This window comes from Onthophagus taurus, chromosome 6, assembly GCF_036711975.1.
Source record: "Onthophagus taurus isolate NC chromosome 6, IU_Otau_3.0, whole genome shotgun sequence".
Lineage (NCBI taxonomy): Eukaryota > Metazoa > Arthropoda > Insecta > Coleoptera > Scarabaeidae > Onthophagus > Onthophagus taurus.
Genome location: NC_091971.1, coordinates 13,645,191 through 13,657,557, shown reverse-complemented (window position 1 = coordinate 13,657,557; position 12,367 = coordinate 13,645,191). Strand labels below are relative to the sequence as shown.

The window sequence follows — 12,367 nt, the reverse complement described above, 5'->3', positions numbered from 1 at the left end:
TCATTTTATATAGGCTTGACATTACCACATACATGTCATCATTGCAAGTATGCAACCAATAACTCGATTTGCGTATTGCAATACGAATATTGTGATATTGGTTGCATACTTGCAATGATGACGTCGGGGACGATAATTAATTAACACAGTGTATGAGTAACAGATCTCACTCGAATTTGGTCAAAACGAAGGCAGAGTATTAAATTTTCAAAGCATCACAGTTATGGAAATCTTTGGTCATTCTGAAAATAAATCTAAAGATCCGGAAAAAAGATGCACATATTTTGGTTAACCTCATCCACACTGTATTAATAAAATTGTACAACCACTACAGTTCCTTGATAAGATAAGAATGTTTATAAAGGGTGTCTCAGCGAGACCGGTCATTAGACGTTTCTGGGGTTCTGGCCAAATAAAAAATTTGAGAATGCAGACTTAAGTATTATCAATTACGTTCTCTTCATCTAAAATATTTTCAGATTTCTAGCACTTCCGGTTATACCGGAAGTCGCCACCTACTTTATTTTTTTAAATGGAACACCTGTATATTTTTACATATTTGGGTTTGTCTGTTTTGAAGGTTTATAAATAACTTTACTTTTTGCAATTTGAACCAGCAATTCTCGAGTTATTCGAATTTTTGTAGAAAAATTTGGTCCAGCGGACATTTGTTAAAAAAATCATAGAACACTCAATTTTTGAGATATCAATTTAGGATTCAGAACATACTTAAACAACATGATGGAGTATGTTTTGGTGCCGAGAACGGCTGTCTAGATCGTTTGGTCACTTTACTATGATACGTTAACTTTTCGAAATTTGGAACCACCATAACTTCATTTTTTTAAATGGCACCCCCCATATTTTATTACTTAGTCGTCTTCGGCGTCTTATTTTACATCTTTTATATTCCATATGTCCTATGCCTAACATTAATAGTTTGAGAAATAATTAAGGTTTTTTGAAAAATGCTCACATATCATATGGATAGTAACCTAGTGTGCCTTGGAAAACAAATGTTTAATGACTCATTGATAAACGTCAAAGTCTAATTTAGGTTGTTTGATGTTTGTGAGTCTAAAACCAGTTAAAATGGATATTAATAACGTAAATAATGTTTATACAAATGAAGAAATCCATAATTTATTTTTTGTGCACGAAAAGTGCGACAGAGTTCTTAGTAGAACTTGCAGAATGTTTAATGAAAATTATCCACATTTATCTCCGATGACAAAAGGTAAATTTAGAGGAATAGAAGCAAATTTTTTGCATTTTGGACGAATTAATCACGTGTTAAACTGACCAAAAAATGTAGTAGATAATGCAACGGAAGAGGTGAATACCTTGCCAAAGAAGATCTGGGAATCATGAAACGAACTTTGTCGCGCTTTTCATGCAAAAAAAATAAATTAAGAATTTCTTGATTTGTGTAAATATTACTTTCGTTATTGTTATCGATTTTAACTCGTTTCAGTACTAATATTAAGGGACATAACAGATAATTATTAGCTCACATGCATCAAGTGACGTAAACAAGTGAGTCTTTGACAAGAACTCATTGAGAAGGCTTGTTTTTCATGGCACACTAGGCTAAATATCCATATGATATGTGTGCATTTTTCAAAAAACCCTAATTATCTCCCAAACTATTAATATTAGGTGTGGGTCATATGGGATATAAAAGATGTAGAATGAGACACCTAAGACGACTAAAAAATAAAATATGGGGGGTGCCATTTAAAAAAATGAAGTTATGGTACTTCCAAATTTTGAAAAGTTAACGTGCCATAGTAAAGTGATCAAACGTTCTAGACCGCAGTTCTCGGCACCAAAACATACTCCATCATGTTGCTAAAGCATGTTCTCAATCCTAAATTGATATCCCAAAAATTGAGTGTTTTCTGATTTTTTGAACGAATGTCTGCTGGAGCAGATTTTTCTAGAAAAATTCGAATAACTCAAGAACGACCGAATCAAATTGCAAAAAGTAAAGTTATTTATAAACCTTGAAAACAGACAAATCCACAAATCCAAATATGTAAAAATATACAGGGTGTTCCATTTAAAAAAATAAAGTTGGTGGCGACTTCCAGTATAACCGGAAGTGCAAGAAATCTGAAAATATTTTAGACGAAGAGATCGTAATTGATAATACTTAAGTCTGAATTCTCAAATTTTTATTTTCGCCAGAACCCCAGAAACGTCTAATGACCGGTCTCGCTGAAACACCCTGTATATTCCAGCACATCAATATAGAAAGAAATAATAAGAGGTCATTAATAAATAAAGTGACCTAAGAGTGCTTAAGGCACTCTTAGGTTGCTCTTGTTTTGGTTTAAGAGTTCTGCGTTCCAAACAGTTCTGAACCTTTCTACGCATATACTTAATATGCAATATGTATGCTCAGAAAGATTCAAAACTGTTTAGTATTGTATAACTCTTGAACCAAAACAGGCCTATTTCATGATGCTAAAATCTGCTAAAATGAAGTAAAAAAATTTAAGCTGAAATCCATATCGTCAATCAAAACCCAAGAACAGTGAGAATCTATTTTGAAGAACTGTATGATTTAAAAAAATTTTGTTAATGCACTCATTATTTATTCCTCATCAACAATCAGGTTAAAATCTAACAATGTACTGAAGGAAGATTGAAATCTCCCGAGGCACTCACAGAAAAAGACTTTGAAAAATCGAAAGATCGTAGTCTTCAAGCAAGAGCTATTATATCGTGGTACAAACCTATCGATCAACAAAAATCGTTCACACAACATGTTACAGAAGAACTTTAACGAATCCACCTCCAATCAACTAGTCTCCATCACAATCAACTTTGGAATATTAAAATCTCTTCAAATAATAAATTTCAAATAATCCAAAACAATTCAGAAACTGCTGTATAGTGGCCCTTACACGATCAATAATATTGACAATACCTTAGAATATTGACAATAATATTGACCGGGTAAGGTGAAAATTTTTATTGACGGTAAATATTGATGGAGTATTGATAAAAATCTGGATTTTCTGATTTTCAGGCATCAATACTGAAAATTGGAGGGGAAAATTGGGGGAAACTGCTGTATGATCAGTCATCTCTGATATGTAATGGGTGGAGATGCGAAAACGAACTTTTTTTAAATCACTAGAAAAGTTATTGGAAAGTTATAAACACTTTGTTGCATCGATACTTAGAATTGCATTTCGAAGCTTCATAATAATCAAGGTTTTGTTATCATTCGTGCCAATAACAGTTTATTTTGAGCTATAATTTTTGCAGCAGCTCAATTTGTAGCAAAGATGTTCTATTTTATTATCGTAAATAAAAGAATTTTTGGTCTCCTTCATCAAATTGGTCAGATTGTTTCCGTTACAAATTTAAATCCACAAAATCCAACAAGTACAAATGCAATAAAAATTCAGCAATGTTATGTAATTGATGGCTTCTGCATATCGTTGTAAGAATGATGATAAATTCCATAGTTTTTAACATAATTCCAGAAAATTTCATTATCCCAAATTAGATTTTCAAAAAATTAATAAAACTTATTTATTCAATCACTCAAAGCAGATCAATTTTTATATTAATTTTGGAAACGATACTATTTTGTTACAATCAGTCCTCGTTTTAGTATAAGTTTAGATAAAATGCATAACTTGGATAGCAAAAACTTATAAATTTTATTAATGGTAGAAAGGTTAATTTTTGTAAAAAGTAATCTAAAAACGTTATAAAAAATTCTTTTTTAATTTGTTCAAAAATTCATGAATGAATTCTTTCGAGAAATCCCACACACAAGTATGAAAAGACGAATGTTATGACGGTTGGAGAAGATTTTTACCGTCCCCGTCGGCGTCCCAAAAAACAGGTAGCCTTATCTTAGCTAAAATATCTGTTGCTAATTTATAACCGTTCCGTTAAGTATTTGTCACAGTCGCGGCCCTGTGTTTTATATATGTTATGGTATGAGTGGCTGCCACCGTTTTACACTTTTCACCGCGGGCGGTACGTTGGTCTCGACCGTTGTTGGCTGGTTACAAGTGGGCACCCAAGACTTATGTTTACCACGCACGAAATATATCATACACACCAACTTGTACGATATGGATGGAAAAAACGTAGTGAACCACAACAAAATTAATTAACACCTTGATTTAAATATATAATAAAAAGTTTTAGTACTGTAAAATTTCGATATAATTAATTAATATGGGAAAGTTATGTTATACCCAAAAGTCAGTTATACGAAAAATTTTTAATTTGCATTAAACTGTTTAATAAATAATTTTAATATACACCAATTCGAACTGCTATAATAACTAATAACAACTAAAACTGGAGCTAACACTTGCATTAGAACTAACACTAAATCTAAAACTAGAAACATTCGGGTTTAGATGTGCGTTTCTTAAGACGGCTAAACCCGAATGTTTCTAGTTTTAGGTCTGGTGTTAAATCTAGTTTTAATATATGTATATTAGTTCTAGTATTAGTTCAATGCAACCTATCGCTATTTAGCACTGTCACTAGACCTAGAACATGGGTCGGCAACCTTTGATGTAAAGTTGCGGGTCTTCAGTTCCATACGAAAAAATTAATAATTTATTGGCAAGCAGAATCATTAGAAATTGCAAAAGGAGGAAAATCATTTCACAGATGGTAACTACGTCAAAAATTGTTTTATACGTGCATCTGAAGAACTGTTTCGTGATTTTAAAAACAAAGCAGAAATCATTAAAAAAAACAAGGATTTTCCATTATCTGCTAAAACAGTACAAGATAGAATAATTACTAAAATGTTTTCAAGACTAACACATATGCAAGTGGAAGACATTCAAATGGCTTCTGCCTTATCACTTGCTATAGATGAGTCTTGCCACATAAAAGACACGGCACAAATTACCCTTTTCGTCAGGTATAGGTATGTCGTCCTAAGGTCCAAAAGAAGAACTGCTAGGATTACTACCGCTCTCAAGGCAAAGTTGTGGAGAAGATATAGCAAATCCTGTGCAAAAATGCCTGAAAGACAATGGAATCGATATAAATAAAATTGTTTCTATAGTAATTGATGGAGCCAGAAGTAATCTTGGCAAAAGCACTCTTTTGTCAAGTTTAAATATTTCCTTGAAGAAATAGATAGCCAGTTTCCTGACCTACTTCTGCACTATAAAGTGCGATGGCTTTCCAGAGGTAATGCATTGCAACGTTTTAGTTTGTGCTTGAGTGAAATAAAAACATTCCTCAATGAAAAAAGCATTGACCATCCCAAATTAGAAGAAGACAAATGGCTGCAAAAATTCAACTTAATGGTAGATACCATAATGAAACTAAATGAACTAAATCTAAAACTGCAAAGAAAGGACAACCTAGCCTACGCCTTGCTTGAAGAAGTAGTTTATTTCGAAAAAAACTTACTTCTTTTTGTTAAAGACTGAAGGCTGGATTCACTGAGAGATTCGAGCAATTCAAAACAAACAGAAATACTTAATACTGGATCACTTCAAATGCAATTGCTAGATTTGAAAATCAAAAACTAGTGGAAGTTTACAGAATTCAAGAGGAGGTTGGAAGAGTTGGAGCGTATTCTCGGTCTTTAGACGCATGGCTAAATCCAAAACTTTCTAGTTCTAGGTCTAGTGTTAGTTCTAGTTTTAAGTCGATGGTAAATATACAACGATCTAACGCTGAAATATATTTCTAGTTTTAGTTTAATGCAACATAGCGCTATCTACTGTTACTAGAACTACCACTAGACCTAGAACTAGAAACATTCGGGTTTAGCCGTCTTAATAGACGTAGGGCTAACCCTGAATGTTTCTAGTTTTAGGTCTAGTGATAGTTCTACTTTTAGTTCAATAAAAATATCCAACAATCTAGTACTGCATATCAACTAAAACTAGAACTAACACTAGACCTAGAACTAGAAAGTTTCGAAAAATCGCTGGGATGGGTCTAAGGATTTAAATTGTTTGCAATTTTTGGGTATAGATTTTAAATTTTTTCCGCAATTTTTAAGCTAGTTATGACGTCATCGTTATTTTTTTCAAAAAGCAATCCCCCATTTTTATTACGGAATATGAAAGAGGATCTTTTTCTGAATTTGGTACAGCCAAAAAAAAAACTGCCAAAAGTAATATAAGTTGCATAAAAAAATTTTCGAGAAAAATTGCCTTAAAGTTTCATGATTTTCCATTCATTTGAGGTAGAAAAATAGCAGTAGCCATGCGTAACCATGGCAACCAGTTGTTTTAGATATTTTATTAAGACAATGATTAATTTTTGATAAAAAATAAAACAGTTGGTTGCCATGGTTACGGATAGCTACTGCTATTTTGCTATCTTAAATGAATGGAAAATCATGAAACTTTAACATAATATTTCTCGAAAATTTTCTTATGTAACCAATATTAATATTGACTGTACTAGATTCAGAAAAAACTCCTCTTTCATATTCCGTAATAGCAATGGGTTATTGCTACTTGTTTAAAAATGGAGGAAAAAACTTAAAATCTATACCAAACAATTGCAAAAAATTTAAATCTTTGGACCCGTTTCAGCGATTTTTCCATAAACTATTCTTAATTGTTTTAACGAGTTTAACAATGAAACCTAGCGCTATCTCTAGCACTGTCACTAGAACTAATACAAGACCTAGAATTAGAAACATTCCGGTTTAGCCGTACGTCTCTTAAGACGGCTAAACCCGAATGTTTCTAGTTTTAGGTTTAGAGTTAGTTGTACTTTTAGTTCAATAAAAATATGCAACAATCTAGCACTGCGTAACAACTGAAACTAGAACTAACACTAGACCTAGAACTAGAATCATTCGGGTTTAGCCGTCTTAAGAGACGTGCGGCTAAACCCGAATGATTCTAGTTCTAGGTCTAGTGTTAGTTCTACTTTTAGTTCAATAAAAATATGCAACATAATGATTTCTACTTTTAACTAGCGCTACCTAGCACTGTCATTAGAACTAATACTAGACCTAGAACTAGAATTATTCGGGTTTAGCCGTCTTAAGAGACGTGCGGCTAAACCCAAATGATTCTAGTTCTAGGTATAGTGTTAGTTCTAGTATTAACACAAAGTCTATTGACATACAGTCTATCTAACGATAGGTCTATTATTTTTCGCCTTTCCCATAACATTGCACCAAGTACATTTTTTGCTGTGAAGTAAGCATTTTAAGCTGACAATACGGCTAATAAAATATAAAAGCGAAGTGTCAATAAAGCTTGTCATAAATAAAAGTGGGCCGATTTTATTCTAAAATTGGTATTATAGTGAGTCTACAATGCATGGATTTAGTGGCGCCAATAAAAACTGGCGCGCCAGTAAAATTAAATTGCATGTGTAAACATCAACTGGCATGCAAGTTGAAATCATGCATGCATGGATCAGAAAAGTTTGCACCCTTCTGAAATTACTGGCGCTAGTGATGAGTCTAAAAACATGTAACCATGACAACATAGATTACTATCCACAAAAATACAAAATTTTTTAATGTCAAATTTAGGTTATGTTATGACACGATCATTTCGTCGTTTCTTTTTCTGTATTTCTTTTATCTTTTTTTCCTTCTAATGCTAATGTTAGTTCTTGTTTGAGATAGATAATAATGTATTAATTAGATAATATTAATAGTATCACTTCAAACTATCCGAAGTTCGTTCTAACGAGGTCTGTTATATCGATGTTTTGCTGTAGTATAATTTTGAAGCCCTTGAAAATCGTTTGGAATACAAAAATAATCGCAGCAAAAAAAAAAAAAATGTAATAATAACTGTTTGCGGTCGTGCGAACAAAAGCAACCACTCTGAGGGGGTTCAAAATGCGCACATTTTCCGCTGCCACACACACTTACCGGCTTCCACTCACACGCACGTCGAAGAGGGCTGCGGGTTATTTCGGCCACAAGGGCTTATGAAATACATATTATTAAACACCGCAAACGGTTCTTCACAAAGAATGAAAAAACCTTGTCAAAAGTAGCACGCACCTTAAATTACGATTTGCACAATGAGAACCTATAAATCTCTAAAAAAAGGAGTTATATTATCGTATTATATGGTTCAAGGATTATTTAGTTTAAGGATTATTTTAATTGTGGTGTTTTGAAGAGATATCTCCAAGTAAGAGTCAATCAAAGTGTCCCTATTTTAACGTGTGGCGAGATTGTCCCCATATTAACGGGGGTTTCCGTACTGTATGTCGCTAATAATTCATCGGGGTAGCTCGGGGAGCCATTGTTCGACGGGGAGGCCCTTTAATTGGAACCGCGGATCAGCCAGCTAAAAAGAGGATGTCATTTCACGAGCCACAAAATGAAACGATTCTCCGGAGACCCTCTTTCGATTCTACCCGTAATTGATTATCCTCAACGCCCCGTAAAGCCATCCTCTTCAAGAAGACCAAAACCAAGTTGAATCCGATGTGAAATTAAAAAGTTTATTACATTTCTTCAAAGATTTGCAAATGAAAGAAATCTTATAGGGTTGTCAACGGAAAAATAACTTAAACTATTACAACTTCCTTATTACTCCTTACCGAAACGATAAATATTCATATTAGTTCGCGTAGTGGAATAATAATCAGCGACGGCGTTGTAAGAAGAGCGTAAACCGTGAGCACACGTGCACTTTATGCTTGAAAAAAAAAACATTACCATATGGACAACGTGACGAATTCTAGTAGTTGCACACGTTTTCTTAATTAAAGTTAGGGCACAATTCAAATATTGTAACAAAAACAAATTAAGCTATAAGAAAAATTTTCATCGTATTTTTTCATCATTTTTTACTTATTTTTTTCTTTTTTCAGAATCCCGTCGAGAGAACATCTCCCACAGAGACAGAAAGAGACACCGAGTTCTACACGGAAGAATATTTCAAATCTCGAAGTACTACACGAATCAGGTGCAACCGGATACCTTCTTTAGGAGGTATCTTTAAGAAGAGGGCAGTGGCGTCCTCGTGGCACATTAGCCCGGGGGCCGCAATCCTCGTCGGCGGCGGCCGCATTTGTCAGAACAGCAGGGAGCACCGGCTACTGCAAGTTCTTCTGCTATAGCTGCTCCTCTCTTCTCACGGTGGCAAACAACACGTGTTGCAACACGTTGACCTAAAACGACGGGTCAACGTTCACCAGTTCTTATTTTTTGGGAGGTTTTTTGCAACCCCAAATGGAATTTTTTTTCTTCATCACTCCCTGTGGAGAATGAGATTGTTAAGTTGAAATAAAGAATAATTTCATTGTATTAATCTTGTAAGATATCTTGTTAAAAAATAAAAAAAAAATCTGTTTTGAATAATAAATTACATTATGAGTTGATCTTTTCTAAAATAACCCAATAAGTGTTGAAGATTTTGATCGGGTAAAGTGTCCGGGTTACGATTTCGGGGCATTACGACTTCAAAGAACGAAAATATTTTCAGTTTACCAAAAAGAATTAAATAAAAAAATACTCTTAACAAAACACACCTTAAACAAAAAAGGAAATAAAAAATGATTCACTAGCACTAGTGATGAAACGGATTTTGCGAAAATCTGGATATCCGGTTATCCGACATATCTATCCGGCCATTATGGTTGTCATTTTGTGGTGCATTTCTTAAGTGATAAAATGAAATGAATAAGAAAGCTGATAAGTAGAGCTCGGAATTTTATGCAGTCAAATTATAGGAAATATGGGCATAAATATGCAAGCTTTTTATTCAAAATATGCAAAAATTTGTGGAAATATGCACCTTTCTTATAGTTGTTATCTATCTATTTCTATCATATTTTTGTATATGTTTTGCACTTTTCACATGTTGTTCTATTTATTTTCTTCCTCTCACACGTTATCTTAAAAAAGAATAACTAAAAAAGTTAGGAATAGATACTCTAACAGATGAAAATTTAATTCTGACGATGAGACTATAAAACAGATTCGTATTTTTCATTGTCGATTGTCCAGAAACATATGTAAAAACATATTTCAAGAAGATGGGACATCAAATTTAATATAGTTTTATTTAGTTTTAATTTAACAGTTTTCCATTTTTTTTTAACTCCTAGTGTAAAAGTCTATGAGAAATACAATTATGAAACAAACCATTGGCAACTCCTCTGAAAACTCTAATTTTTAACTTAAATCTTTGGCTAAAACGCTACGACATAATTTTTAAAAAAATACGTACAACTTTGGCACAAGTTTTACAAAATAATTGCTCATTATTTAAATTTAGTTCGGGATCACTTTTTATCCACTGGCACACAAGACACGATATCACTTTAAGTATTATTGTTATAGATTGGTAAATTAATGTGCACTCACACTGAACACAGCCACAGTAACTATGGTTGGGGATTTCCTTAAACTTAAACTCAACAGCGCTAGGGATTCCCCGCATGTTTCTGTGAATCGTTGTAAACAAGAAACCAACCCGCAACCAAAAAATATCCTGTATTGTGCATTAAACTAAAAGGTATGTTCGCATATTTAAAAATCACGCAGTTATTACATTTATTTTATTAAGCAACAAGAAACAAATCTACTAAAATGACAAAATATGCAGTAAAAGGCCAATTTATGCAACAATAAAAAAAATTGTAAAAATATGCAATTTTTTTATTGTACCATTTGCCTTATTTTATGTAATTCGCCTAGAACCCAATTTTGAAAAAAATATTCCAGAAAATAAAGAAGATGCATTTTTGCATAAAATCCGATCCCTACAACCCATGCAACATAGAACATTTTATCAAAACTTCAAATATTGTTTTCTCAAAAACTACAAGCTATTCTTCAAAACGGGTTGGTTCATTGGAAAGAGGACACTCTTATTAACACTTTCGGAAATTTTCATACTCGTATTCCAAGAAATGCATTTTATACGAATTTTTAAAACTTAATCGGCGAAAACTGCAAAGTTCGAAAAAATTGTCCATAATTTCAAAAATTTATTTCGCAAGAACTAAAAGTGATTTTTCAAAACGGCTTCTTGCATTAAAAAGGGGATACTTTAATTAATAATTGGTGATATTTCCACAAAGACCCTTCAAGAAATGAATTTTATAGCGAATTTTGAAAGTTACCTATGAGAATTGCAACATTGAACATTTTATTAAAACTTCAAACATTGTTTTCTCAAAATCTAAAAGTTATTTTTCAAAACGGGTTGGTTCATTAGAAAGAGGACACTCTTATTAACACTTTGGGAAATTTTCATACTCATATTCCAAGAAATGGATTTTATACGAATTTTTAAAACTTAATCGGTGAAATTTGCAAAATTCGAAAAAATTGTCCATAATTTCAAAAATTTATTTCTCAAGAACTAAAAGTGATTTTTCAAAACGGCTTGTTGCATTAAAAAGGGGATACTTTAATTAATAATTGGTGATATTTCCACAAGGATACTTCAAGAAATGAATTTTATAGCGAATTTTGAAAGTTATCGATGAAAATTGCAAAATCGAAAATTTTGTCAAAGCTTCAAATATTGTTTTCTCAAAAACTAAAAGTTATTTTTCAAAACGGCTTTTTGCATTAAAAAGAGAATAGTTTAATTAATAATTAGTGATATTTCCACAAGGATACCTCAAGAAATTAATTTTATAGCGAATTTTGAAAATTAACGATGAAATTTGCAACATCGAAAATTTTATCAAAACTTCAAATATTGTTTTCTCAAAAACTAAAAGTTATTTTTCAAAACGGGTTGGTTCATGAGAAAGAGGACACTCTTATTAACACGTTGGGAAATTTTCATACTTATATTCCATGAAATGGATTTTATACGAATTTTTAAAACTTAATCGGCGAAAATTGCAAAATTCGAAAAAATTTTCGATCGTTTCAAAAATTTATTTCTCAAGAACTAAAAGCGATTTTTCAAAACGGCTTGTTGCATTAAAAAGAGGATACTTTAATTAATAATTGGTGATATTTCCACAAGGATCCTTCAAAAAATTAATTTTATAGCGAATTTTGAAAATTATCGATGAAAATTGCAACATCGAAAATTTTATCAAAGCTTTAAATATTGTTTTCTCAACAACTAAAAGTTATTTTTCAAAACGGCTTGTTGCATTAAAAAGAGGATACTTTAATTAATAATTGGTGATATTTCCACAAGGATCCTTCAAAAAATTAATTTTATAGCGAATTTTGAAAATTATCGATGAAAATTGCAACATCGAAAATTTTATCAAAGCTTTAAATATTGTTTTCTCAACAACTAAAAGTTATTTTTCAAAACGGGTCGGTTCATTAGAAAGAGGACACTCTTATTAACACTTTGGGAAATTTTCATACTCATATTCCAAGAAATGGATTTTATACGAATATTTAAAACTTAATCGGCGAAAATTATAATTTTCC

At 32.3% G+C, this 12,367-nt stretch overlaps 1 long non-coding RNA gene across 1 annotated transcript in view; it reads left to right on the top strand.

The window, feature by feature from the left end:
- Nucleotides 1-9,317, top strand: part of LOC111417541 (uncharacterized) — a 333,066-nt gene extending 323,749 nt beyond the window's left edge. The window contains exon 4 of the long non-coding RNA XR_011640631.1: nucleotides 8,821-9,317. This is a non-coding gene — a long non-coding RNA (uncharacterized lncRNA). The remainder of the gene's footprint in view (nucleotides 1-8,820) is intronic.
- The last annotated feature ends 3,050 nt before the right edge of the window (nucleotides 9,318-12,367 follow it).